Raw genomic sequence first — 17,523 nt, 5'->3', positions numbered from 1 at the left:
CACAGGGGCAAGGGCTGAGAAGGCCTACGGGTGCGAGTGTGCCCTGAGTGCTGCAGGGTGAGGGACGTGGGTCGTCCTTGAAGACGACCCAGTCCGTTTGGTCTTTCTGTTGGCTGAGCGAGGGCCCGCGGAGGTAGCTGACCGGAGGACGCCGGTGGTGTGAAGAAGCCTGAGCCCCAGGGGTGGTCCGGCTCTGCCCTTGAGGCCGTGTCCCCGAGAGACGTGCACACGGGCTGTTGTAGCGGTGGTTTGTGCAGCTGTGGGTGGTTGGTTGTCAGCCAAGTGGGCTTTGCCCCGGGGGGCTCTCGGAGACAGTATCTCCCCGTGGACTTGGGAGCCCAGGTGAGGAGGAGCGTGCACAGGCAGTTGGTGTGTGCTTTTACCACACGTGAGGCTGTTAGAGAAGGAGCATCTGGACTGTCTGAGCGACGGTGAGGGAGGGGTCAGAGGAGACGTCCATTGGAGAGAAGGCCTGTTCGTGAGCAGTAGGTCTGCAGAGGGGTGTGGGAGGCCTGGGAGCCATACGCAGTGACCGAGGGGCTCGTGAAGGTGTGGAGGTCCACACGTGCACCCTAAGAAGCGACGCACAGGCTCGCACGGACCCGAGTCCCCCCACGTGCTGCACAGGGATCTAGCAGGAGGGACACGTGTTCAGTGAGATGAAGAGATCTAGTGCGAGGAGATGGGAAGCAGATGCGAGAGTTGACCCGGCGGGACGCTTTGGCACTGAAGGATTCGACCAGTGTCCCTGGGCCCTTTTCTCAAGCGTGCATGTGATCTGTCTCTACACTTCTCAGGGGGAGTTGCCCTGGTAGGCGTGCCGTCTGCGGGGAAGGAAGGAACACCTGGGTTTCCCCCGAGGAGCGGAGGCGTTTGGAGTCCTGAAATCTGTGCGTCCGGTGGGGCGCCCGAGGCTGGAGGACCGCTCAGGACGGTAAGCTTTCCTGTGCCCAGCCCGTTGATGGGGTCTTTAGGGTTTCGCAGGCCTGCCCGGTCCTACTTCTCCGCAGGCCACCCGTGGCACGCCCGGGTGCACCGCTCGAGCAGACTGTGTGTTGCTGCTGCTCGGTGGCGCGAGCCTGGGTGCTCCAGGGCGCCGGAGGCGTCTGAGGCCATCGGCTCGCCCACTGCCCAGCGTGCGCTGCCCACCGTCCAGCGGCCTCGAGTGTGCTTGGATCGATGATGACTCCCCCATAAAAACATTCCTTGGAAAAGCTGAACAAAATGAGTGAAAACTCACTACCGTCGTTCTCATCGGAACTGAGGTCCAGCACGTTGCCTGGAGCGGGGACTGCAGGAGTGAGGGACAGCTCCACTGGTTCACATGTGCTGCAGCTGCCAGGCCTTCAGCAGCGCAGGGTCTCCCATCTTGTGGGCGAGAGGGACATTCCCCCAGTTGGATGTGTGAGGGCACGGGAGGAGAGTCGGTCCCTGGCTGAATGGCCCCTGTCCGGTGAGGCGGTGGTCCTGAATGGAGGCGTGCGTGCGGTAGCAGTGGGGAGTGTGCAGGAGGCCTAGGCTTGGTGAGCCGATAGGGCGGGCGTGTTTTGCCCCGGTGGACCTTACGACGGGGCCCCTCGCGGCCTGTGTCTGAGGGCAGGAGACGGCCCTGCTTTCGCTGATGAGGACCCGAGGCCGGGGCCTCAGGCACCCGTGGGAGTTGCTTTTGTGATTGGTGAGGAGAGGTGAGTGGCAGTGGTGATGGGGTCGAAGGAATAGAGGTTGGGGGACGCGGCTGGCGGCCGCTCTCCGTGTCCCCTGCACCCAGAATGGGGCCATGAGGATTTCCACCACCTCCTCCCGTGCCCCCTGCCCTGAGGTCCAGATATGCAGGTGGCCGACGGCCTCGGCGGGAAGGGAAAGCCAAGGGTAGGGTCAGCGCGTGCATGCACACGCGTGCGTGTCGTGGATCGTCTCCTCTGTGCAGCTTCCGTCCTGGCTTCTCTGTCCTCGGAGTTGTCCGGGCAGCGATAGGTGTCCGGGAAGGGACTGCGTGGAGAGGTTTCAACGTGGGGGAGCACGGTGCTCCCGCACAGGACCTTGTCATGCCCAGGATTCTTCCTCGCGGAGCAGGGCGCTCCATGGTGGGCGGTCGTAGCCGTGCCTCGCCGAGGGCCCGTGAAGTGCCTTTGCGGGCCAGACTCTCGGGCTCCACCTGGCCTTGGCCCCTGTGCCTGTGGGTCCACAGTCGCCCCTCCCAGGGTCCATGCATGGAGGGTGGCAGTTGCGATCCACTGGCACGGGTGTCTCTCACTGGGCCCGCCCACGGCCATGTTCATCCTCGGAGAGCGGTTGGCACAGCGCAGGCACCTCCAGTGCAGTGTCATGGAAGGCGTCCCGGAGAGAGCTTCTCCGGTCCGTGGATGCGTGGGCATGTCCTAGTGCTTCAGGTGTGACCTCTTGGGGTCCCCTTTGAGTTTGGGTGGTTATGCCGCTGTCGCTCTCCTAGCCCGCTGTCGCTGGTAGTGTGGCACTTTGGGGAAGAAAGGTTGGATTTCGTGGGGTGGGCTCAGGGAAGGTTGAGACGATGGGCCCCTGTCGTCCTCCAGCTGAGGTAGAAGACGTGCACGTTGTCGTTGAGGTCGTGTCTCGGGAGTGTTGGGTTGCTGGCATGGGGGTGAGGATTGGGTCAGCTGTGCTGTGTGACTGACCACCACTTTGCACAGGGGCAAGTGCTGAGAAGGCCTACGGGTGCGAGTGTGCCCTGAGTGCTGCAGGGTGAGGGACGTGGGTCGTCCTTGAAGACGACCCAGTCCGTTTGGTCTTTCTGTCGGCTGAGCGAGGGCCCGCGGAGGTAGCTGACCGGAGGACGCCGGTGGTGTGAAGAAGCCTGAGCCCCAGGGGTGGTCCGGCTCTGCCCTTGAGGCCGTGTCCCCGAGAGACGTGCACACGGGCTGTTGTAGCGGTGGTTTGTGCAGCTGTGGGTGGTTGGTTGTCAGCCAAGTGGGCTTTGCCCCGGGGGGCTCTCGGAGACAGTATCTCCCCGTGGACTTGGGAGCCCAGGTGAGGAGGAGCGTGCACAGGCAGTTGGTGTGTGCTTTTACCACACGTGAGGCTGTTAGAGAAGGAGCATCTGGACTGTCTGAGCGACGGTGAGGGAGGGGTCAGAGGTGACGTCCATTGGAGAGAAGGCCTGTTCGTGAGCAGTAGGTCTGCAGAGGGGTGTGGGAGGCCTGGGAGCCATACGCAGTGACCGAGGGGCTCGTGAAGGTGTGGAGGTCCACACGTGCACCCTAGGAAGCGACGCACAGGCTCGCACGGACCCGAGTCCCCCCACGTGCTGCACAGGGATCTAGCAGGAGGGACACGTGTTCAGTGAGATGAAGAGATCTAGTGCGAGGAGATGGGAAGCAGATGCGAGAGTTGACCCGGCGGGACGCTTTGGCACTGAAGGATTCGACCAGTGTCCCTGGGCCCTTTTCTCAAGCGTGCATGTGATCTGTCTCTACACTTCTCAGGGGGAGTTGCCCTGGTAGGCGTGCCGTCTGCGGGGAAGGAAGGAACACCTGGGTTTCCCCCGAGGAGCGGAGGCGTTTGGGAGTCCTGGAATCTGTGCGTCCGGTGGGGCGCCCGAGGCTGGAGGACCGCTCAGGACGGTAAGCTTTCCTGTGCCCAGCCCGTTGATGGGGTCTTTAGGGTTTCGCAGGCCTGCCCGGTCCTACTTCTCCGCAGGCCACCCGTGGCATGCCCTGGTGCACCGCTCGAGCAGACTGTGTGTTGCTGCTGCTCGGTGGCGCGAGCCTGGGTGCTCCAGGGCGCCGGAGGCGTCTGAGGCCATCGGCTCGCCCACTGCCCAGCGTGCGCTGCCCACCGTCCAGCGGCCTCGAGTGTGCTTGGATCGATGATGACTCCCCCATAAAAACATTCCTTGGAAAAGCTGAACAAAATGAGTGAAAACTCACTACCGTCGTTCTCATCGGAACTGAGGTCCAGCACGTTGCCTGGAGCGGGGACTGCAGGAGTGAGGGACAGCTCCACTGGTTCACATGTGCTGCAGCTGCCAGGCCTTCAGCAGCGCAGGGTCTCCCATCTTGTGGGCGAGAGGGACATTCCCCCAGTTGGATGTGTGAGGGCACGGGAGGAGAGTCGGTCCCTGGCTGAATGGCCCCTGTCCGGTGAGGCGGTGGTCCTGAATGGAGGCGTGCGTGCGGTAGCAGTGGGGAGTGTGCAGGAGGCCTAGGCTTGGTGAGCCGATAGGGCGGGCGTGTTTTGCCCCGGTGGACCTTACGACGGGGCCCCTCGCGGCCTGTGTCTGAGGGCAGGAGACGGCCCTGCTTTCGCTGATGAGGACCCGAGGCCGGGGCCTCAGGCACACGTGGGAGTTGCTTTTGTGATTGGTGAGGAGAGGTGAGTGGCAGTGGTGATGGGGTCGAAGGAATAGAGGTTGGGGGACGCGGCTGGCGGCCGCTCTCCGTGTCCCCTGCACCCAGAATGGGGCCATGAGGATTTCCACCACCTCCTCCCGTGCCCCCTGCCCTGAGGTCCAGATATGCAGGTGGCCGACGGCCTCGGCGGGAAGGGAAAGCCAAGGGTAGGGTCAGCGCGTGCATGCACACGCGTGCGTGTCGTGGATCGTCTCCTCTGTGCAGCTTCCGTCCTGGCTTCTCTGTCCTCGGAGTTGTCCGGGCAGCGATAGGTGTCCGAGAGGGGACTGCGTGGAGAGGTTTCAACGTGGGGGAGCACGGTGCTCCCGCACAGGACCTTGTCATGCCCAGGATTCTTCCTCGCGGAGCAGGGCGCTCCATGGTGGGCGGTCGTAGCCGTGCCTCGCCGAGGGCCCGTGAAGTGCCTTTGCGGGCCAGACTCTCGGGCTCCACCTGGCCTTGGCCCCTGTGCCTGTGGGTCCACAGTCGCCCCTCCCAGGGTCCATGCATGGAGGGTGGCAGTTGCGATCCACTGGCACGGGTGTCTCTCACTGGGCCCGCCCACGGCCATGTTCATCCTCGGAGAGCGGTTGGCACAGCGCAGGCACCTCCAGTGCAGTGTCATGGAAGGCGTCCCGGAGAGAGCTTCTCCGGTCCGTGGATGCGTGGGCATGTCCTAGTGCTTCCGGTGTGACCTGTTGGGGTCCCCTTTGAGTTTGGGTGGTTATGCCGCTGTCGCTCTCCTAGCCCGCTGTCGTTGGTAGTGTGGCACTTTGGGGATGAAAGGTTGGATTTCGTGGGGTGGGCTCAGGGAAGGTTGAGACGATGGGGCCCTGTCGTCCTCCAGCTGAGGTAGAAGACGTGCACGTTGTCGTTGAGGTCGTGTCTCGGGAGTGTTGGGTTGCTGGCATGGGGGTGAGGATTGGGTCAGCTGTGCTGTGTGACTGACCACCACTTTGCACAGGGGCAAGGGCTGAGAAGGCCTACGGGTGCGAGTGTGCCCTGAGTGCTGCAGGGTGAGGGACGTGGGTCGTCCTTGAAGACGACCCAGTCCGTTTGGTCTTTCTGTTGGCTGAGCGAGGGCCCGCGGAGGTAGCTGACCGGAGGACGCCGGTGGTGTGAAGAAGCCTGAGCCCCAGGGGTGGTCCGGCTCTGCCCTTGAGGCCGTGTCCCCGAGAGACGTGCACACGGGCTGTTGTAGCGGTGGTTTGTGCAGCTGTGGGTGGTTGGTTGTCAGCCAAGTGGGCTTTGCCCCGGGGGGCTCTCGGAGACAGTATCTCCCCGTGGACTTGGGAGCCCAGGTGAGGAGGAGCGTGCACAGGCAGTTGGTGTGTGCTTTTACCACACGTGAGGCTGTTAGAGAAGGAGCATCTGGACTGTCTGAGCGACGGTGAGGGAGGGGTCAGAGGAGACGTCCATTGGAGAGAAGGCCTGTTCGTGAGCAGTAGGTCTGCAGAGGGGTGTGGGAGGCCTGGGAGCCATACGCAGTGACCGAGGGGCTCGTGAAGGTGTGGAGGTCCACACGTGCACCCTAAGAAGCGACGCACAGGCTCGCACGGACCCGAGTCCCCCCACGTGCTGCACAGGGATCTAGCAGGAGGGACACGTGTTCAGTGAGATGAAGAGATCTAGTGCGAGGAGATGGGAAGCAGATGCGAGAGTTGACCCGGCGGGACGCTTTGGCACTGAAGGATTCGACCAGTGTCCCTGGGCCCTTTTCTCAAGCGTGCATGTGATCTGTCTCTACACTTCTCAGGGGGAGTTGCCCTGGTAGGCGTGCCGTCTGCGGGGAAGGAAGGAACACCTGGGTTTCCCCCGAGGAGCGGAGGCGTTTGGAGTCCTGAAATCTGTGCGTCCGGTGGGGCGCCCGAGGCTGGAGGACCGCTCAGGACGGTAAGCTTTCCTGTGCCCAGCCCGTTGATGGGGTCTTTAGGGTTTCGCAGGCCTGCCCGGTCCTACTTCTCCGCAGGCCACCCGTGGCACGCCCGGGTGCACCGCTCGAGCAGACTGTGTGTTGCTGCTGCTCGGTGGCGCGAGCCTGGGTGCTCCAGGGCGCCGGAGGCGTCTGAGGCCATCGGCTCGCCCACTGCCCAGCGTGCGCTGCCCACCGTCCAGCGGCCTCGAGTGTGCTTGGATCGATGATGACTCCCCCATAAAAACATTCCTTGGAAAAGCTGAACAAAATGAGTGAAAACTCACTACCGTCGTTCTCATCGGAACTGAGGTCCAGCACGTTGCCTGGAGCGGGGACTGCAGGAGTGAGGGACAGCTCCACTGGTTCACATGTGCTGCAGCTGCCAGGCCTTCAGCAGCGCAGGGTCTCCCATCTTGTGGGCGAGAGGGACATTCCCCCAGTTGGATGTGTGAGGGCACGGGAGGAGAGTCGGTCCCTGGCTGAATGGCCCCTGTCCGGTGAGGCGGTGGTCCTGAATGGAGGCGTGCGTGCGGTAGCAGTGGGGAGTGTGCAGGAGGCCTAGGCTTGGTGAGCCGATAGGGCGGGCGTGTTTTGCCCCGGTGGACCTTACGACGGGGCCCCTCGCGGCCTGTGTCTGAGGGCAGGAGACGGCCCTGCTTTCGCTGATGAGGACCCGAGGCCGGGGCCTCAGGCACCCGTGGGAGTTGCTTTTGTGATTGGTGAGGAGAGGTGAGTGGCAGTGGTGATGGGGTCGAAGGAATAGAGGTTGGGGGACGCGGCTGGCGGCCGCTCTCCGTGTCCCCTGCACCCAGAATGGGGCCATGAGGATTTCCACCACCTCCTCCCGTGCCCCCTGCCCTGAGGTCCAGATATGCAGGTGGCCGACGGCCTCGGCGGGAAGGGAAAGCCAAGGGTAGGGTCAGCGCGTGCATGCACACGCGTGCGTGTCGTGGATCGTCTCCTCTGTGCAGCTTCCGTCCTGGCTTCTCTGTCCTCGGAGTTGTCCGGGCAGCGATAGGTGTCCGGGAAGGGACTGCGTGGAGAGGTTTCAACGTGGGGGAGCACGGTGCTCCCGCACAGGACCTTGTCATGCCCAGGATTCTTCCTCGCGGAGCAGGGCGCTCCATGGTGGGCGGTCGTAGCCGTGCCTCGCCGAGGGCCCGTGAAGTGCCTTTGCGGGCCAGACTCTCGGGCTCCACCTGGCCTTGGCCCCTGTGCCTGTGGGTCCACAGTCGCCCCTCCCAGGGTCCATGCATGGAGGGTGGCAGTTGCGATCCACTGGCACGGGTGTCTCTCACTGGGCCCGCCCACGGCCATGTTCATCCTCGGAGAGCGGTTGGCACAGCGCAGGCACCTCCAGTGCAGTGTCATGGAAGGCGTCCCGGAGAGAGCTTCTCCGGTCCGTGGATGCGTGGGCATGTCCTAGTGCTTCAGGTGTGACCTCTTGGGGTCCCCTTTGAGTTTGGGTGGTTATGCCGCTGTCGCTCTCCTAGCCCGCTGTCGCTGGTAGTGTGGCACTTTGGGGAAGAAAGGTTGGATTTCGTGGGGTGGGCTCAGGGAAGGTTGAGACGATGGGCCCCTGTCGTCCTCCAGCTGAGGTAGAAGACGTGCACGTTGTCGTTGAGGTCGTGTCTCGGGAGTGTTGGGTTGCTGGCATGGGGGTGAGGATTGGGTCAGCTGTGCTGTGTGACTGACCACCACTTTGCACAGGGGCAAGTGCTGAGAAGGCCTACGGGTGCGAGTGTGCCCTGAGTGCTGCAGGGTGAGGGACGTGGGTCGTCCTTGAAGACGACCCAGTCCGTTTGGTCTTTCTGTCGGCTGAGCGAGGGCCCGCGGAGGTAGCTGACCGGAGGACGCCGGTGGTGTGAAGAAGCCTGAGCCCCAGGGGTGGTCCGGCTCTGCCCTTGAGGCCGTGTCCCCGAGAGACGTGCACACGGGCTGTTGTAGCGGTGGTTTGTGCAGCTGTGGGTGGTTGGTTGTCAGCCAAGTGGGCTTTGCCCCGGGGGGCTCTCGGAGACAGTATCTCCCCGTGGACTTGGGAGCCCAGGTGAGGAGGAGCGTGCACAGGCAGTTGGTGTGTGCTTTTACCACACGTGAGGCTGTTAGAGAAGGAGCATCTGGACTGTCTGAGCGACGGTGAGGGAGGGGTCAGAGGTGACGTCCATTGGAGAGAAGGCCTGTTCGTGAGCAGTAGGTCTGCAGAGGGGTGTGGGAGGCCTGGGAGCCATACGCAGTGACCGAGGGGCTCGTGAAGGTGTGGAGGTCCACACGTGCACCCTAGGAAGCGACGCACAGGCTCGCACGGACCCGAGTCCCCCCACGTGCTGCACAGGGATCTAGCAGGAGGGACACGTGTTCAGTGAGATGAAGAGATCTAGTGCGAGGAGATGGGAAGCAGATGCGAGAGTTGACCCGGCGGGACGCTTTGGCACTGAAGGATTCGACCAGTGTCCCTGGGCCCTTTTCTCAAGCGTGCATGTGATCTGTCTCTACACTTCTCAGGGGGAGTTGCCCTGGTAGGCGTGCCGTCTGCGGGGAAGGAAGGAACACCTGGGTTTCCCCCGAGGAGCGGAGGCGTTTGGGAGTCCTGGAATCTGTGCGTCCGGTGGGGCGCCCGAGGCTGGAGGACCGCTCAGGACGGTAAGCTTTCCTGTGCCCAGCCCGTTGATGGGGTCTTTAGGGTTTCGCAGGCCTGCCCGGTCCTACTTCTCCGCAGGCCACCCGTGGCACGCCCGGGTGCACCGCTCGAGCAGACTGTGTGTTGCTGCTGCTCGGTGGCGCGAGCCTGGGTGCTCCAGGGCGCCGGAGGCGTCTGAGGCCGCCGGCTCGCCCACTGCCCAGCGTGCGCTGCCCACCGTCCAGCGGCCTCGAGTGTGCTTGGATCGATGATGACTCCCCCATAAAAACATTCCTTGGAAAAGCTGAACAAAATGAGTGAAAACTCACTACCGTCGTTCTCATCGGAACTGAGGTCCAGCACGTTGCCTGGAGCGGGGACTGCAGGAGTGAGGGACAGCTCCACTGGTTCACATGTGCTGCAGCTGCCGGGCCTTCAGCAGCGCAGGGTCTCCCATCTTGTGGGCGAGAGGGACATTGCCCCAGTTGGATGTGTGAGGGCACGGGAGGAGAGTCGGTCCCTGGCTGAATGGCCCCTGTCCGGTGAGGCGGTGGTCCTGAATGGAGGCGTGCGTGCGGTAGCAGTGGGGAGTGTGCAGGAGGCCTAGGCTTGGTGAGCCGATAGGGCGGGCGTGTTTTGCCCCGGTGGACCTTACGACGGGGCCCCTCGCGGCCTGTGTCTGAGGGCAGGAGACGGCCCTGCTTTCGCTGATGAGGACCCGAGGCCGGGGCCTCAGGCACCCGTGGGAGTTGCTTTTGTGATTGGTGAGGAGAGGTGAGTGGCAGTGGTGATGGGGTCGAAGGAATAGAGGTTGGGGGACGCGGCTGGCGGCCGCTCTCCGTGTCCCCTGCACCCAGAATGGGGCCATGAGGATTTCCACCACCTCCTCCCGTGCCCCCTGCCCTGAGGTCCAGATATGCAGGTGGCCGACGGCCTCGGCGGGAAGGGAAAGCCAAGGGTAGGGTCAGCGCGTGCATGCACACGCGTGCGTGTCGTGGATCGTCTCCTCTGTGCAGCTTCCGTCCTGGCTTCTCTGTCCTCGGAGTTGTCCGGGCAGCGATAGGTGTCCGAGAGGGGACTGCGTGGAGAGGTTTCAACGTGGGGGAGCACGGTGCTCCCGCACAGGACCTTGTCATGCCCAGGATTCTTCCTCGCGGAGCAGGGCGCTCCATGGTGGGCGGTCGTAGCCGTGCCTCGCCGAGGGCCCGTGAAGTGCCTTTGCGGGCCAGACTCTCGGGCTCCACCTGGCCTTGGCCCCTGTGCCTGTGGGTCCACAGTCGCCCCTCCCAGGGTCCATGCATGGAGGGTGGCAGTTGCGATCCACTGGCACGGGTGTCTCTCACTGGGCCCGCCCACGGCCATGTTCATCCTCGGAGAGCGGTTGGCACAGTGCAGGCACCTCCAGTGCAGTGTCATGGAAGGCGTCCCGGAGAGAGCTTCTCCGGTCCGTGGATGCGTGGGCATGTCCTAGTGCTTCAGGTGTGACCTGTTGGGGTCCCCTTTGAGTTTGGGTGGTTATGCCGCTGTCGCTCTCCTAGCCCGCTGTCGTTGGTAGTGTGGCACTTTGGGGAAGAAAGGTTGGATTTCGTGGGGTGGGCTCAGGGAAGGTTGAGACGATGGGCCCCTGTCGTCCTCCAGCTGAGGTAGAAGACGTGCACGTTGTCGTTGAGGTCGTGTCTCGGGAGTGTTGGGTTGCTGGCATGGGGGTGAGGATTGGGTCAGCTGTGCTGTGTGACTGACCACCACTTTGCACAGGGGCAAGGGCTGAGAAGGCCTACGGGTGCGAGTGTGCCCTGAGTGCTGCAGGGTGAGGGACGTGGGTCGTCCTTGAAGACGACCCAGTCCGTTTGGTCTTTCTGTCGGCTGAGCGAGGGCCCGCGGAGGTAGCTGACCGGAGGACGCCGGTGGTGTGAAGAAGCCTGAGCCCCAGGGGTGGTCCGGCTCTGCCCTTGAGGCCGTGTCCCCGAGAGACGTGCACACGGGCTGTTGTAGCGGTGGTTTGTGCAGCTGTGGGTGGTTGGTTGTCAGCCAAGTGGGCTTTGCCCCGGGGGGCTCTCGGAGACAGTATCTCCCCGTGGACTTGGGAGCCCAGGTGAGGAGGAGCGTGCACAGGCAGTTGGTGTGTGCTTTTACCACACGTGAGGCTGTTAGAGAAGGAGCATCTGGACTGTCTGAGCGACGGTGAGGGAGGGGTCAGAGGTGACGTCCATTGGAGAGAAGGCCTGTTCGTGAGCAGTAGGTCTGCAGAGGGGTGTGGGAGGCCTGGGAGCCATACGCAGTGACCGAGGGGCTCGTGAAGGTGTGGAGGTCCACACGTGCACCCTAGGAAGCGACGCACAGGCTCGCACGGACCCGAGTCCCCCCACGTGCTGCACAGGGATCTAGCAGGAGGGACACGTGTTCAGTGAGATGAAGAGATCTAGTGCGAGGAGATGGGAAGCAGATGCGAGAGTTGACCCGGCGGGACGCTTTGGCACTGAAGGATTCGACCAGTGTCCCTGGGCCCTTTTCTCAAGCGTGCATGTGATCTGTCTCTACACTTCTCAGGGGGAGTTGCCCTGGTAGGCGTGCCGTCTGCGGGGAAGGAAGGAACACCTGGGTTTCCCCCGAGGAGCGGAGGCGTTTGGGAGTCCTGGAATCTGTGCGTCCGGTGGGGCGCCCGAGGCTGGAGGACCGCTCAGGACGGTAAGCTTTCCTGTGCCCAGCCCATTGATGGGGTCTTTAGGGTTTCGCAGGCCTGCCCGGTCCTACTTCTCCGCAGGCCACCCGTGGCACGCCCGGGTGCACCGCTCGAGCAGACTGTGTGTTGCTACTGCTCGGTGGCGTGAGCCTGGGTGCTCCAGGGCGCCGGAGGCGTCTGAGGCCATCGGCTCGCCCACTGCCCAGCGTGCGCTGCCCACCGTCCAGCGGCCTCGAGTGTGCTTGGATCGATGATGACTCCCCCATAAAAACATTCCTTGGAAAAGCTGAACAAAATGAGTGAAAACTCACTACCGTCGTTCTCATCGGAACTGAGGTCCAGCACGTTGCCTGGAGCGGGGACTGCAGGAGTGAGGGACAGCTCCACTGGTCCACATGTGCTGCAGCTGCCGGGCCTTCAGCAGCGCAGGGTCTCCCATCTTGTGGGCGAGAGGGACATTCCCCCAGTTGGATGTGTGAGGGCACGGGAGGAGAGTCGGTCCCTGGCTGAATGGCCCCTGTCCGGTGAGGCGGTGGTCCTGAATGGAGGCGTGCGTGCGGTAGCAGTGGGGAGTGTGCAGGAGGCCTAGGCTTGGTGAGCCGATAGGGCGGGCGTGTTTTGCCCCGGTGGACCTTACGACGGGGCCCCTCGCGGCCTGTGTCTGAGGGCAGGAGACGGCCCTGCTTTCGCTGATGAGGACCCGAGGCCGGGGCCTCAGGCACCCGTGGGAGTTGCTTTTGTGATTGGTGAGGAGAGGTGAGTGGCAGTGGTGATGGGGTCGAAGGAATAGAGGTTGGGGGACGCAGCTGGCGGCCGCTCTCCGTGTCCCCTGCACCCAGAATGGGGCCATGAGGATTTCCACCACCTCCTCCCGTGCCCCCTGCCCTGAGGTCCAGATATGCAGGTGGCCGACGGCCTCGGCGGGAAGGGAAAGCCAAGGGTAGGGTCAGCGCGTGCATGCACACGCGTGCGTGTCGTGGATCGTCTCCTCTGTGCAGCTTCCGTCCTGGCTTCTCTGTCCTCGGAGTTGTCCGGGCAGCGATAGGTGTCCGAGAGGGGACTGCGAGGAGAGGTTTCAACGTGGGGGAGCACGGTGCTCCCGCACAGGACCTTGTCATGCCCAGGATTCTTCCTCGCGGAGCAGGGCGCTCCATGGTGGGCGGTCGTAGCCGTGCCTCGCCGAGGGCCCGTGAAGTGCCTTTGCGGGCCAGACTCTCGGGCTCCACCTGGCCTTGGCCCCTGTGCCTGTGGTTCCACAGTCGCCCCTCCCAGGGTCCATGCATGGAGGGTGGCAGTTGCGATCCACTGGCACGGGTGTCTCTCACTGGGCCCGCCCACGGCCATGTTCATCCTCGGAGAGCGGTTGGCACAGCGCAGGCACCTCCAGTGCAGTGTCATGGAAGGCGTCCCGGAGAGAGCTTCTCCGGTCCGTGGATGCGTGGGCATGTCCTAGTGCTTCAGGTGTGACCTGTTGGGGTCCCCTTTGAGTTTGGGTGGTTATGCCGCTGTCGCTCTCCTAGCCCGCTGTCGTTGGTAGTGTGGCACTTTGGGGATGAAAGGTTGGATTTCGTGGGGTGGGCTCAGGGAAGGTTGAGACGATGGGCCCCTGTCGTCCTCCAGCTGAGGTAGAAGACGTGCACGTTGTCGTTGAGGTCGTGTCTCGGGAGTGTTGGGTTGCTGGCATGGGGGTGAGGATTGGGTCAGCTGTGCTGTGTGACTGACCACCACTTTGCACAGGGGCAAGTGCTGAGAAGGCCTACGGGTGCGAGTGTGCCCTGAGTGCTGCAGGGTGAGGGACGTGGGTCGTCCTTGAAGACGACCCAGTCCGTTTGGTCTTTCTGTCGGCTGAGCGAGGGCCCGCGGAGGTAGCTGACCGGAGGACGCCGGTGGTGTGAAGAAGCCTGAGCCCCAGGGGTGGTCCGGCTCTGCCCTTGAGGCCGTGTCCCCGAGAGACGTGCACACGGGCTGTTGTAGCGGTGGTTTGTGCAGCTGTGGGTGGTTGGTTGTCAGCCAAGTGGGCTTTGCCCCGGGGGGCTCTCGGAGACAGTATCTCCCCGTGGACTTGGGAGCCCAGGTGAGGAGGAGCGTGCACAGGCAGTTGGTGTGTGCTTTTACCACACGTGAGGCTATTAGAGAAGGAGCATCTGGACTGTCTGAGCGACGGTGAGGGAGGGGTCAGAGGTGACGTCCATTGGAGAGAAGGCCTGTTCGTGAGCAGTAGGTCTGCAGAGGGGTGTGGGAGGCCTGGGAGCCATACGCAGTGACCGAGGGGCTCGTGAAGGTGTAGAGGTCCACACGTGCACCCTAGGAAGCGACGCAGAGGCTCGCATGGACCCGAGTCCCCCCACGTGCTGCACAGGGATCTAGCAGGAGGGACACGTGTTCAGTGAGATGAAGAGATCTAGTGCGAGGAGATGGGAAGCAGATGCGAGAGTTGACCCGGCGGGACGCTTTGGCACTGAAGGATTCGACCAGTGTCCCTGGGCCCTTTTCTCAAGCGTGCATGTGATCTGTCTCTACACTTCTCAGGGGGAGTTGCCCTGGTAGGCGTGCCGTCTGCGGGGAAGGAAGGAACACCTGGGTTTCCCCCGAGGAGCGGAGGCGTTTGGGAGTCCTGGAATCTGTGCGTCCGGTGGGGCGCCCGAGGCTGGAGGACCGCTCAGGACGGTAAGCTTTCCTGTGCCCAGCCCGTTGATGGGGTCTTTAGGGTTTCGCAGGCCTGCCCGGTCCTACTTCTCCGCAGGCCACCCGTGGCACGCCCGGGTGCACCGCTCGAGCAGACTGTGTGTTGCTGCTGCTCGGTGGCGCGAGCCTGGGTGCTCCAGGGCGCCGGAGGCGTCTGAGGCCATCGGCTCGCCCACTGCCCAGCGTGCGCTGCCCACCGTCCAGCGGCCTCGAGTGTGCTTGGATCGATGATGACTCCCCCATAAAAACATTCCTTGGAAAAGCTGAACAAAATGAGTGAAAACTCACTACCGTCGTTCTCATCGGAACTGAGGTCCAGCACGTTGCCTGGAGCGGGGACTGCAGGAGTGAGGGACAGCTCCACTGGTTCACATGTGCTGCAGCTGCCGGGCCTTCAGCAGCGCAGGGTCTCCCATCTTGTGGGCGAGAGGGACATTCCCCCAGTTGGATGTGTGAGGGCACGGGAGGAGAGTCGGTCCCTGGCTGAATGGCCCCTGTCCGGTGAGGCGGTGGTCCTGAATGGAGGCGTGCGTGCGGTAGCAGTGGGGAGTGTGCAGGAGGCCTAGGCTTGGTGAGCCGATAGGGCGGGCGTGTTTTGCCCCGGTGGACCTTACGACGGGGCCCCTCGCGGCCTGTGTCTGAGGGCAGGAGACGGCCCTGCTTTCGCTGATGAGGACCCGAGGCCGGGGCCTCAGGCACACGTGGGAGTTGCTTTTGTGATTGGTGAGGAGAGGTGAGTGGCAGTGGTGATGGGGTCGAAGGAATAGAGGTTGGGGGACGCGGCTGGCGGCCGCTCTCCGTGTCCCCTGCACGCAGAATGGGGCCATGAGGATTTCCACCACCTCCTCCCGTGCCCCCTGCCCTGAGGTCCAGATATGCAGGTGGCCGACGGCCTCGGCGGGAAGGGAAAGCCAAGGGTAGGGTCAGCGCGTGCATGCACACGCGTGTGTGTCGTGGATCGTCTCCTCTGTGCAGCTTCCGTCCTGGCTTCTCTGTCCTCGGAGTTGTCCGGGCAGCGATAGGTGTCCGAGAGGGGACTGCGTGGAGAGGTTTCAACGTGGGGGAGCACGGTGCTCCCGCACAGGACCTTGTCATGCCCAGGATTCTTCCTCGCGGAGCAGGGCGCTCCATGGTGGGCGGTCGTAGCCGTGCCTCGCCGAGGGCCCGTGAAGTGCCTTTGCGGGCCAGACTCTCGGGCTCCACCTGGCCTTGGCCCCTGTGCCTGTGGGTCCACAGTCGCCCCACCCAGGGTCCATGCATGGAGGGTGGCAGTTGCGATCCACTGGCACGGGTGTCTCTCACTGGGCCCGCCCACGGCCATGTTCATCCTCGGAGAGCGGTTGGCACAGCGCAGGCACCTCCAGTGCAGTGTCATGGAAGGCGTCCCGGAGAGAGCTTCTCCGGTCCGTGGATGCGTGGGCATGTCCTAGTGCTTCAGGTGTGACCTGTTGGGGTCCCCTTTGAGTTTGGGTGGTTATGCCGCTGTCGCTCTCCTAGCCTGCTGTCGTTGGTAGTGTGGCACTTTGGGGAAGAAAGGTTGGATTTCGTGGGGTGGGCTCAGGGAAGGTTGAGACGATGGGCCCCTGTCGTCCTCCAGCTGAGGTAGAAGACGTGCACGTTGTCGTTGAGGTCGTGTCTCGGGAGTGTTGGGTTGCTGGCATGGGGGTGAGGATTGGGTCAGCTGTGCTGTGTGACTGACCACCACTTTGCACAGGGGCAAGGGCTGAGAAGGCCTACGGGTGCGAGTGTGCCCTGAGTGCTGCAGGGTGAGGGACGTGGGTCGTCCTTGAAGACGACCCAGTCCGTTTGGTCTTTCTGTCGGCTGAGCGAGGGCCCGCGGAGGTAGCTGACCGGAGGACGCCGGTGGTGTGAAGAAGCCTGAGCCCGAGGGGTGGTCCGGCTCTGCCCTTGAGGCCGTGTCCCCGAGAGACGTGCACACGGGCTGTTGTAGCGGTGGTTTGTGCAGCTGTGGGTGGTTGGTTGTCAGCCAAGTGGGCTTTGCCCCGGGGGGCTCTCGGAGACAGTATCTCCCCGTGGACTTGGGAGCCCAGGTGAGGAGGAGCGTGCACAGGCAGTTGGTGTGTGCTTTTACCACACGTGAGGCTGTTAGAGAAGGAGCATCTGGACTGTCTGAGCGACGGTGAGGGAGGGGTCAGAGGTGACGTCCATTGGAGAGAAGGCCTGTTCGTGAGCAGTAGGTCTGCAGAGGGGTGTGGGAGGCCTGGGAGCCATACGCAGTGACCGAGGGGCTCGTGAAGGTGTGGAGGTCCACACGTACACCCTAGGAAGCGACGCACAGGCTCGCACGGACCCGAGTCCCCCCACGTGCTGCACAGGGATCTAGCAGGAGGGACACGTGTTCAGTGAGATGAAGAGATCTAGTGCGAGGAGATGGGAAGCAGATGCGAGAGTTGACCCGGCGGGACGCTTTGGCACTGAAGGATTCGACCAGTGTCCCTGGGCCCTTTTCTCAAGCGTGCATGTGATCTGTCTCTACACTTCTCAGGGGGAGTTGCCCTGGTAGGCGTGCCGTCTGCGGGGAAGGAAGGAACACCTGGGTTTCCCCCGAGGAGCGGAGGCGTTTGGGAGTCCTGGAATCTGTGCGTCCGGTGGGGCGCCCGAGGCTGGAGGACCGCTCAGGACGGTAAGCTTTCCTGTGCCCAGCCCGTTGATGGGGTCTTTAGGGTTTCGCAGGCCTGCCCGGTCCTACTTCTCCGCAGGCCACCCGTGGCACACCCGGGTGCACCGCTCGAGCAGACTGTGTGTTGCTGCTGCTCGGTGGCGCGAGCCTGGGTGCTCCAGGGCGCCGGAGGCGTCTGAGGCCATCGGCTCGCCCACTGCCCAGCGTGCGCTGCCCACCGTCCAGCGGCCTCGAGTGTGCTTGGATCGATGATGACTCCCCCATAAAAACATTCCTTGGAAAAGCTGAACAAAATGAGTGAAAACTCACTACCGTCGTTCTCATCGGAACTGAGGTCCAGCACGTTGCCTGGAGCGGGGACTGCAGGAGTGAGGGACAGCTCCACTGGTTCACATGTGCTGCAGCTGCCGGGCCTTCAGCAGCGCAGGGTCTCCCATCTTGTGGGCGAGAGGGACATTCCCCCAGTTGGATGTGTGAGGGCACGGGAGGAGAGTCGGTCCCTGGCTGAATGGCCCCTGTCCGGTGAGGCGGTGGTCCTGAATGGAGGCGTGCGTGCGGTAGCAGTGGGGAGTGTGCAGGAGGCCTAGGCTTGGTGAGCCGATAGGGCGGGCGTGTTTTGCC

At 63.4% G+C, this 17,523-nt stretch overlaps 7 non-coding genes across 7 annotated transcripts; all 7 read left to right on the top strand.

Moving 5' to 3' along the window:
* Nucleotides 1-1,173: 1,173 nt before the first annotated feature.
* On the top strand, nucleotides 1,174-1,269 carry LOC134374292 (small nucleolar RNA SNORD116). Its single transcript, XR_010023160.1, has one exon. It is a non-coding gene; the product is annotated as a small nucleolar RNA SNORD116 (small nucleolar RNA).
* Nucleotides 1,270-3,835: 2,566 nt separating this feature from the next.
* On the top strand, nucleotides 3,836-3,931 carry LOC134374291 (small nucleolar RNA SNORD116). Its single transcript, XR_010023159.1, has one exon. It is a non-coding gene; the product is annotated as a small nucleolar RNA SNORD116 (small nucleolar RNA).
* A 2,565-nt stretch (nucleotides 3,932-6,496) lies between these two features.
* Nucleotides 6,497-6,592, top strand: LOC134374290 (small nucleolar RNA SNORD116). The gene has a single exon (XR_010023158.1). It is a non-coding gene; the product is annotated as a small nucleolar RNA SNORD116 (small nucleolar RNA).
* Nucleotides 6,593-9,158: 2,566 nt separating this feature from the next.
* LOC134374289 (small nucleolar RNA SNORD116) lies at nucleotides 9,159-9,254 on the top strand. Its single transcript, XR_010023157.1, has one exon. It is a non-coding gene; the product is annotated as a small nucleolar RNA SNORD116 (small nucleolar RNA).
* A 2,566-nt stretch (nucleotides 9,255-11,820) lies between these two features.
* Nucleotides 11,821-11,916, top strand: LOC134374288 (small nucleolar RNA SNORD116). The gene has a single exon (XR_010023156.1). It is a non-coding gene; the product is annotated as a small nucleolar RNA SNORD116 (small nucleolar RNA).
* Nucleotides 11,917-14,482: 2,566 nt separating this feature from the next.
* Nucleotides 14,483-14,578, top strand: LOC134374287 (small nucleolar RNA SNORD116). Its single transcript, XR_010023155.1, has one exon. It is a non-coding gene; the product is annotated as a small nucleolar RNA SNORD116 (small nucleolar RNA).
* Nucleotides 14,579-17,144: 2,566 nt separating this feature from the next.
* Nucleotides 17,145-17,240, top strand: LOC134374286 (small nucleolar RNA SNORD116). The gene has a single exon (XR_010023154.1). It is a non-coding gene; the product is annotated as a small nucleolar RNA SNORD116 (small nucleolar RNA).
* The last annotated feature ends 283 nt before the right edge of the window (nucleotides 17,241-17,523 follow it).

This window comes from Cynocephalus volans, chromosome 3 (genome assembly GCF_027409185.1).
Source record: "Cynocephalus volans isolate mCynVol1 chromosome 3, mCynVol1.pri, whole genome shotgun sequence".
NCBI lineage: Eukaryota > Metazoa > Chordata > Mammalia > Dermoptera > Cynocephalidae > Cynocephalus > Cynocephalus volans.
This window is presented reverse-complemented; position numbering and strand designations above follow the sequence as displayed.